Source organism: Erinaceus europaeus, chromosome 20 (genome assembly GCF_950295315.1).
Source record: "Erinaceus europaeus chromosome 20, mEriEur2.1, whole genome shotgun sequence".
Taxonomy (NCBI): domain Eukaryota; kingdom Metazoa; phylum Chordata; class Mammalia; order Eulipotyphla; family Erinaceidae; genus Erinaceus; species Erinaceus europaeus.
The window spans coordinates 28,216,690-28,226,850 of record NC_080181.1 but is presented as its reverse complement, the minus strand read 5'-3'; positions in this window follow the sequence as shown (position 1 = coordinate 28,226,850).

The following is a 10,161-nucleotide window of genomic DNA, read 5'->3' as shown; positions in this document are numbered from 1 at the left end:
TCGTGGGACCCAGCTTAGCGAGCTGTCAAAACAAGCCTGAGATAAGGGCGGAGGAGGGGCTAGGGCCTGGAGATTAGCAGTGGGGCTCCCTGACCTGCGGAAAATTTCTTGCTCTTTCCCCAAAGTTCCTGGCAGCTGTGACCACTTAAACAGCTTTGGCTTCCATTAGACAGGAGAGTCATTAAGTCATGGAGCTTAATGAGGCTCTAAAGGGCCCAGGAGTAATTCCTCCAGTGAAAAGTGCCAATTCATTGCATGGTGGATGAAAAAAAAAAAAGCCCTAGAGATTGGGACTCAAGCAGAGGTGAGCCACTGCTGAGCCAGGGACTAAAGGCTGACCCCAGGGTGACCCGTGCTGAAGTCTGGACCTGTTTGAGTCAAATTCCCGTTGGAGGGGACTGGGCAGTGGCACACCCAGTTAAGCATTCACGTTACCAAATGAAAGGACCTGGGTTGGAGCCCTTGCTCTCCACTTGTAGGAGGGAATGCTTCACAAGCAAGTGGTGAAGCAGGTCTGCAGGTATCTATCTTCTTTCTCTCCCTCCTCTATTTCCCCTGATTTCTTAATTTCTCGCTGTCTTATCTAATTAAAAAAAAAAAAAAGGAAAAAATGGCCACCAGGAACATTGGATTCATAGTGCCTGGTGGCGCAAAAAAAAAAAAAAAAAAAAAAAGGAATAAAGAAAAAATTCTGACTGGAAGTTGGCACTCAGTGTTGGATGGTGGGTTCCCCCATATTCTTTCTCAGCTGGTTGGTGCCAGGATCATTTCTCAGGGTTGTAGTTGTTTGTACTCAAGTGCTTTTTGGAGGCAGTCTGTGTCGTCCTTATCAAAGCATGTGCCTCCCCCCTCCCATCAGGCAGTTGTCTATGTGAGCTAGGACCAGGGAGCTAGTTTTGCTCCCCATCCTACACCAACAAGGGACCATGCATGTCCTTTTTTTTTTTTACTCCAATCAGAGCCTGACACAGAGCTGGGGGAATAATTCTGGAAGGAGAAGCAGGCATTGGGAGAACCTCAGGACCCACCTTTGTTAGTCTCCCTTGGGTAGGAGGGAGCCTACTCTGTTCCTCTCACAATGGGTGGAAGTGACCAAAGCAGTCAACTCTGCCCACCCAACTCTGCCACCATAACCAGCGAGGATGTGCCCTGAATACTTGTCAGCATTTCAAGGTCTTTATTGATTCCAGCTCGCTTAGTTATCATGGTTTTGGGATACAGGGAGGGGAACTACTACTTTGCCCATTTTACAACTGAAGAAAATGAGGCTCGGGCAGGTAAGGTGACAACAAAACCAAGTCTAAGACCCCAGGACTCAGCAAGAAAGAGTCTTCCTGGGAGTCGGGCGGTAGCACAGTAGATTAAGTGCACTTGGTGCAAAGCACCAGGACCAGTGTAAGGATCCCGGTTCAAGCCCCCGGCTCCCCACCTGCAGGGGAGTTGCTTCACCAGCAGTGAAGCAGGTCTGCAGGTGTCTATCTTTCTCTCCCCCTCTGTCTTCCCCTCCTCTTTCCATTTCTCTCTGTTCTATCCAACAACAATGACAATAATAACTACAACAATAAATCAACAAGGACAACAAAAGGGAATGAATAAATAAACAAATATTAAAAAATAAATAAATGAAATATATATTTTTTTTAAAAAAGGAGTCTTCCTACTGTCAGCCACCTGGTCAGCATTTTCACTCCCAGCCCTGCTCCAGGCTGACTGCGAGACTTTTAACCAGGCACCTGCACGAAGCCAGACTGTGGGAACTGCAGAGGGACATCTGCCAATGGTAGAGGGAGTTCAGAGGGCAAGAAGCAGCTCTGGGGAATGCCCTGGCTCCCTGAAAATCCAGCGAAAGAGCAGGGATCAAGCAGCCCCACTGCTCCCCAGCTGATGGCTAACATTCTAGGAATGCTAGTTCTTATAAGAGGAGGCAACAGGGGCTCTGGGCTCCAGGACTGAGGAGGCCAGGACCTGGCTGGATCCTTGGAGTAACTGGTAGCCTGGCTTCTCCTGTGTGGGATTAGTCAGCCCATAAAACATCCCATTTATTTGCTCAGGGAGCGGCAGATCCATATCCCATCTGTTGACACCTGGACTGCAGAGGAGAGAGAGCTGCACTTCTTGCCCATCCCAGCACCCTGGTTGTGGCACTCCCTGCCAAGCTGATGAAGTTGCTGGAAGAACACCTGGTGGGAGAGTAATGGCAGAGTCTCCTGCCAGCAGCTACCACCTCTGCCAGGGATGGAAGGCCCAGGAAGGAAGCCCATGGACACCATTCCAGACATGTTTCCCTTCCAGGCCTGTCACCCTCACTCCTGAGTGGGGCCCTAACCTTGTTGGTGAGAGCAGGTTGGCCAGCTCCAAGAAACAGGGTCTCCGAGGGCCACACCGAGATCCCCAGTGTTTCTTTCCAGGGCTGGGTTAAGCTTGGCTCCAAGATCAACAGAGGAGAAGCTTCAGGAGGTTTTGAGTCTTAGGTTACAGGTCTGAGCAAGGGCCCCCAGTTCACCTCTGGTTTCTTCATGCTGCTTTTGGTTCCAATCACAGGTAAACAGAGCAAGCAAGTGATCTAATGCTAGAAGCAGTGAGTTACCGAGTCTCAAAGTTCCCTCTAAGAACAGGTAATTATTGTAAGGACATCTGGCACTGGGTAGAGAGGGCAGGAACAGTGCTTCAAAAGGCCCGGGCTTCATTCTTGGCTCTGGCATGAGCCAACTGTGTGACCTTGAGCACTGGGATAGTCTTTCCAGATCTCCGTTTCCTTACCAGGAAACAAAAAGGCTTAGAGCGATGTTGTCCCCGGGTCCCTTCCAGAGCCAACACCTTGATGATTTCTACAACTCCCAGTCCCAATACTGGTGTCCTTTGCTTGTAAAGAGAACACCACAGGCACACCCCAGGAGAGGCATATTTTGTCTTTCATGCTGGGCTAAGGGAGGGACCAGAGCTGCCCCCTCCCCTTTAAGCACACTCGTCCCATGTAGAAGGCTTGTCCATGACCTTTGGGGGGAATCCAGAGTCCCTCAGGGGATCACATTCAGGGGTCATGGTGGAGTTGGGAGGTCTGGGCCTAAGTTCCAACCTCAGGAGCTGACTTGCTGAATGACAGCAGGCAAGAACTGGCTTCTCTGTATCCTCCCAATGGGACAGCTGATCTACCTCGTGAAAGCACTTTGGGATATGTCCATGGAAGAAGCCAGAGTAGCGTGAAGCACCTTCATTGTGGAGGTTGAGTCTCTCAATCCCACAGCCTTTGGAAGTCAGTGGCCCTTCACTAATGGGCCACACACTCAGCGGAACCATGCTAGTCACCCACGTCACCTGGAACCCAGGCCTCCTGGCAGCTGCTGTGTGATTTAGACACAAGCATTGTGAATGGAGATCAGGATACCCTCTTTCTGGATTAGTTCTGGGTTGGGTTTAGAAGCATCTGGCTGGGACAGTGAAAGGCTTTGCAGTAACTTTCAGTGAGCAACCTCACCCATCAGGCTGGAGGGGAGAACTATTGTGTCCTCCAACCGACTCATCTTGGCTGCTGTGCTGGAGGTGCTGAGTCACACAGCCAAAGGCCCGTTACTTGCCAAAGGTGACTTTCCTGGGCCCACCTTGCTCAGGTGAGGAACCCATAGGACTCATCTGAGGGCTCATCCCTCTCTTTTTTCTGAGAATCTTGGAGATTCTAAGCAACAAATCTCCCTGCCCTCTGGCAGCACATATATTAATTAAATGATTCTTATATTTATTTTGTTTAAATATGTATAAGTATTTAAATTTGTATTATATTTAATGGAGAACAATTTGGATCTACCATGTGTAATGACTGAGGTTCAAGCCCTCTATCCCCACCTGCAGGAGGGAAGCTTCATAAGTGGCGAAGCACATATGAAGCTACAGGTATCTTTATTTCTCCCTCTTGCCTGTCAATTTCTTTCTGTCTCTATCAACGAAAGATAGAGGTAGGAAAAAAACCTTTCAAAAGCAGTGAAGTTGATGTGCAAGTACTGAGACCCAGTGACAATTTTAGTGGCAATAAAATAAAATAAAATAAAATAAAACAAATGCCACAGTGGCCAGGTGGTAGTGCACTGGGTTAGGCACTCGTAGTATGAAGTACAAGGACCAGTGCAAGGATCTGGGTTGGAGCCCCCGGCTCCCTGTCTGCAGGGTGGTTTGCTATGCAAGCGGTGGAGAAGGTCTGCCTGTGTCTGTCTTCCTCTCCCCCCTGTGTCTTCCTCTCCCCTCTCAATTTCTTCCTGTCCTATCCAACAACAACAAAAATGGGAAATGATGGCCAGCAGGAGCAGGGGATTCGTGGTGAAGGCACCGAGTCCCAGAGATAAAAAAATTTAAAAATGGGGAAAAAATGCCACAAACATACCTCAGCCAGTAGTGATCTTCTCCTGTTGTGAGGAGGGAGACAACTTACAGGTTTTGTAGCTTACATGTGTTTTCCTGTAGAGTTTGTTCGTTTGGTTTTGTTTTATTCCATCAGAGTGAAGGGATATTTCTTTAAGTAGGATAGGAATTCAGGCTTTCTTTCCCTGTTACTGGGACTTGGATCAGATCAAGAATCACTGTACCATTTTGTACCACATAACACAGCATCTTGTTTTCCCTGTTTTACTTGTTGCTTAGCAAAGAAGAAAAGGAGAGAATCCTCTTGGTTGGGGAGGGAGCATAGTGGTTATGCAAAAGACTTTTCATGCCTGAAGCTCCCAACTGCCAGGTTCAATCCCCAGCACCACCATAAGCCAGAGCTCAGCAGCGCATCCATTTGAATGCATGCATGACAATGTTCAAGGGTCTGGGTTCAAGCCCCCAGTCCCTACATGCAAGGGGGAAGTTTCATGAGCAGTGAAACAGTACTGCAAGTATCTCTCTTTCTCTCCCTCCTCTCTCAATTTCTCACTGTCTCTATCAAAGAAAAAGAAAGGGGAGATGACTGAGGGAAGCAGTGAATTTGTCATACAAGTACCAACTCCAGTGATAACCCTGGTAGCAATAAGGAGAGAAAGAGAAAGACAGAGAACCCTCTGAGGTAAGTGGTGGGAAGGAGGCCGTGGCATAGGAATAGAAAGACAGACACTCAGAGCCTCAGCTCCAACTGAATGCCTTGCTCTCTTGGAAAGAGACGGCAAATTTATTTAATAAAACATTCAGGTGCACAGTTGCAGGTCGCCACAGCCAGGTGTTTCTTTCTTCAGGTGTCAAGCATGAACGTGACTCCCTTGGCTGTCAGTGTGCTCACAGAGCAAACTGCAGCCCTGTCAAATGTGGACAGTGATGAGATGGCGGGAACAGGTTTGACACCTGCATGAACCCTTCACCTAAATCTCAACTCAACCCTAGGGATTTCTGAGCTGTCCAAGAGAGTTTGATGGCTTTCCTTGCTTAATCAGGCCCTTCTGAGCTCCCTTGAGGCAAAAACAGGAGAGAGGGGTCATGCATTTTGTGTCTTTCTGTGGGAATGTGTGTTTTCCAAAAGCAACAACCCTTCCTCCCAAATGAATGCATAATCTAAGGAAAGAACAGTATTCTCTGCTCTATGAAACTCATGTAAAAAATGCCCTCCTGACTGTCCTCTTCCAACAAAAACACTGTCTCCTCCTTTATAAAAACCAAGATGTCTCTCCAGAATCCTGCCCCACTAGGGAAAGATAAAGACAGGCTGGGAGTATGGATCGAACTGCCAATGCCCATGTTTAGCAGAGAAGCAATTAGAGAAGCCAGACCTTCCACCGTCTGCACCCCATAATGACCCTGGGTCCATGCTCCCGGATGGATAAAAAATAGGAAACCTTTCAAGGGAGAGCATGGGATATGGAACTCTGGGGGTGGAAATTGTGTGAAATTGTACCCCTCTTATCCTATAGTCTTGTCAATATATTTTTATTTTATAAATAAATTAATAACAATACAAAAAAAAGCAAGTGTCTCCATGGCCTAGTTGAGTGCAGATATATATATAGTAGCTTAAATAGATGTGTTAAATAAAATCAGTTTAATTGGGTTTCCATACCTCCTTTCTGTGTTACTTGTGCTTGATGGCCAACATGCAGTGAGAGCTGGTGGCCCCTGAGTCACTTAGACACTGATGTCTATAAAACAGCAGCTCCTGTTTCTCTGACTTGACACCCACTGGGAGGTCACAATGGGAAGGCACGTCCTTAGCTGAACGCCAATAATTAAGTGCTTAGCAAGCTCTTTATGTCTTGCTAACCCTTAAGTCAACAGTCTATTCATTTGTTGGCAACATCCTCTCTTCTGTGATATTTGCTGCTCTTCCCGTAGGGAAGTTTAAAAAACAAAAACAAAACAAAACAAAACAAAAAAAAACTGCTTCAAGTTGGGCAAACTTAGGCAAAGGCTAACTCCAGCCCTTAATCTTACTTACTTGGTGCCAGTGGAAACTATAAGTTGGTTTAATCAGGAAAAGAAAAGTCATTAGATAGGAATTAAACTAATTTTTAAATCATTTACTTATTTATTTACTGGATAGAGACAGAGAGAAAGTAAAAGAGGAGGAGGAGATAGAGAAGGAGAGAAAAAGACGTATACCTACAGCATTGCTTCACCACTTGTGAAGCTTCTCTCCTGCAAATGGGGACTCGGGGCTCAAACCTGGGTCCTTGTGCATTGGAATCTGTGCACTCTACTGGGTGTGTCACTGTCTAGCCCCTAAAATTAAAGTAGTTAACCTTCCCTAGTGGGCACCATTCTATTATGTGGAGAAGTAGTATCAGGCAGTGGTTAAGTCCTGGATTCTACATTCAGACAGCTCTTAGTACCCAGCTTTGAACCAACCCACGTGACCTGGGCCAAGGAACTTGGCTTCTCTGTCTGTCCCATGGGCACTGTTAGACTTGTGTGAAATAACATATTTCAGTATCTGATGATAGGTGGTAATCAATAGCTAAATAGAAAATGATTTGGGGGCTTAGGTGGTAGTGCACTTGGTTAAGTGCTCATAGTATGAAGCACAAGGAGCCGTGCAAGGATCCTGGTTCAAACCTCTGGCTCTCCACCTGCGGGGGGTGGGGGGTGGGGGAGAGGGGGGAGTCACTTCACAAGCGGTGAATCAGGTCTGCAGGTGTCTTTCTCTCCCCCTCTCTGTCTTCCTCCCCTCTTTTCTCAATTTCTCTCTGTCCTATCCTATAAATAATGGGGAAAAATGGCCTCCAGGAGCCATGGATTCATAGTACTGGCACTGAGCCCCAGAAATAACTCTGGAGGCAGAAAAAAGAAAAGAAAAGAAGAAAAAAGAAAAAGAAAATGATTTTGATGGCCGTGCTTCTAGTCAATATTAATGGGCAGACAAGCTCTGCAGGGATTTGCAGGCCAACAGGGATCCACATAGTTATAGGCTAAAACTTTGTCATAGGGGAAAAAATAATCAAAATAACAGCAGCTACTACAAAAGATATATTGTGTAATTCAGTTTACAGAATTCATTTACAGAAATGGAAAGTGGATTAGTGGGGGGGTGCCTGGTTTGGGGACTAGTGTTTGGGGTATGGAAGGAAGTTTTTGGGGAGTAACTGACCGTGCTACAAGCTTCTTTTGGGAGAGATGAGAATACCCTTAAAATGCTTGTTAAAACGGTTGTTCTAAAGACATGGAAAACGACCGAGTGTATTTGGATGGATTTTATGGGATGTGAATGAGATGTCAATAAAGCTGCTGTAAAAATACATTAGCTCCCACTAACTACTCAGGTAATCCTCATAACAGCTTATGGTTTTTAGTTTCCCACAGTCAAGAAAACTGAGATTAAGAAAATGTTAAGCACCTTCACCTGAGGCATGTAACTAGCATGTAATGGACCCAGAATTTCCTATTTATTCACTGCCTTGTTTGGATCTTAGCTTCAAAGACCAAGGTTAATCATAAGCATTCCTTCACAGCACGTCATCCCATCGGTCCACTAAAAGCTATCTTGGGGTGGGGGTAGATAGCATAATGGTTATGTGAAGAGACTTTCATGGTTGAGATTCCATAGTCCCAGATTCAATTATCCCCTGCACCACCATAAGCTAGAGCTGAGCAGTGCTCTGCTTAAAAAAAAAAAAAAAAAAGAAAGCTATCTTGTATTTACTTTGTATTTTGCGTATATATGTATGTTCAATGATATATTTTCTTTTTATTTGACAGGACAAAAAGAAATTGAGAGGGGAGGAAGAGGTAGAGAGAGAGAGACAGAGAGTTGCAGCACTGCTTCACCCCTAATGAAGCTTCCCTCCTACAGATAAGTACCAGGGTCTTGAACCCAGGTGCTTGTACCTGGTAATGTGAGCACTCAACTAGGTGCACCATCACCCAGCCCCTGTATGCTAAAAATTGAATAAGCACTTTGGAAGCCACTTCCCAACCCAAGGCTAAAATATTATCAAGCACTTCCCACTCCCTTTTCTGCATTTTCCCTTTCCCACCCACTTCCTCCTCCCAGAGAGCCACTGTCGTTACCTCTTCTTAGAAAGTTTTATTCCTTCCATTGTAAATGTGTGTTTAAACTGTATCTTATTAAGGTTGGCGCAGTTCAGCTCTAATTTTACTAGGTCTTCACCCTTTAAAAAGAGTGTTTGTAGTTGTCTGCAGCCTTCAGGTTTCCATTCAGCATGGTGCTAGTTAGGTGCAGCCATGTGGAAAAGTGCAGCTGTAGATGTTTTGTTTCACCATGTGGAATGTCCCACTTGATGAATGTACTGCGGTTTACTCGGTTTACTTGCGCATTCCCCTTTCAATGGGCATTTAGCTTGCTCTAAGTTCTTATCATTTTGATAAGTTCAACTATGATTATTTTGGGGAATGCATCTCCTAGTATACAAGCACAAAAACTTTTTTTTTTTTTGCGAGATAGAAAGGCAGTGAGGCAGAGAGAGGAGAGAGAGGGAGGGAGGGAGGGAGAGAGAGAGAGAGAGGGAAAGAGAGAGAGAGACCACCAAGACCACAGCACTGAAGCTTCCTTCAATGAGGTGGGGGCCAGGTTTGAACCTGGGTCATGCCCCCTGGGCAAGCAGCACACTACTCAAGTGAGCAATTTCATCAGCCCTATATGTGTTAAATTTTCTTTCTTTCTTTCTTTTCCCAAGTAAGGAATTTGTTTGTTTGGTTGGTTGGTTTGTGGTTTTTTGTTTTTTTTTTTTGCCTCCAGTTATTACTAAGGCTTGGTGTCTGTACTGTAAATCCACTGCTCCTGGTGGCCATTTTTCCATTTTTTATTGCATAGAACAGAGAGAAATTGAGAGGGGAGGGGGAGATAGAGAGGAGAGAGAGACAGAGACCTGCAGACCTGCTTCACCACTTGTGTAGTGACACCGCCCCCCCCCACCCCCAGCCAATGCAGGAGGGGAACTGGGGACTCCAACTGGGATCCTTGCTCACGCACGTCCTTGTGCTTCGTACTATATATACTTAACCTGGTGTACCCCCACCCAGTCCCTCAGTAAGGAGTATTTGTACCTTCCAAAATCTAAATGAGTATTACTTTTATCTTTTCTTTCCTTTAAATAATTTACCAAATTATGAAATAACAGGAGTATAGTTCCACATCTTTCCCACGACCAGAATTCTGTGTTCCCGCTCCGTCCATTGGAAACTGCTATAGTTCTGGGTTAGCTATTCTTTCTTTCTTATTTTACCACTTTCATAACCAAAGGTCTGTGTCTTTCTTTTTTTTAACATAAAAATAGTTTAAATATCTATTATGATAGAAACAGAAAGAAATATGGTGAGAGAATAGGAAAGAGACACTTGCATTGCTGCTTCACCATTCAAGAAGCTTTTTCCTTGCAGGTGGGGACCAGGGGCTCCAACTGGTACTTGCACATAGTTACTTGTCTACTTTACTGGTTGTACCACTACTTGGCCACGTGATAAATTTTCTTGTGTTTATATTTAGAGAAATTAGGTATTTGCCTAATATATTTGCTAAGTATGCAAGTATCTATCTTTGGAAGATAATGCCAAATGGCTTTTTAAAAATATATATTTATTTATTTATTTTCCCTTTTGTTGCCATTGTTGTTTTTTTATTGTTGTAGCTATTATTTTTGTTGTTATTTATGTCGTTGTTGTTGGCTAGGAGAGAGAGAAATGGAGGGAGGAGGGGAAGACAGAGAGGGGGAGAGAAAGACAGACACCTGCAGACCTGCTTCACTGCCTGTGAAG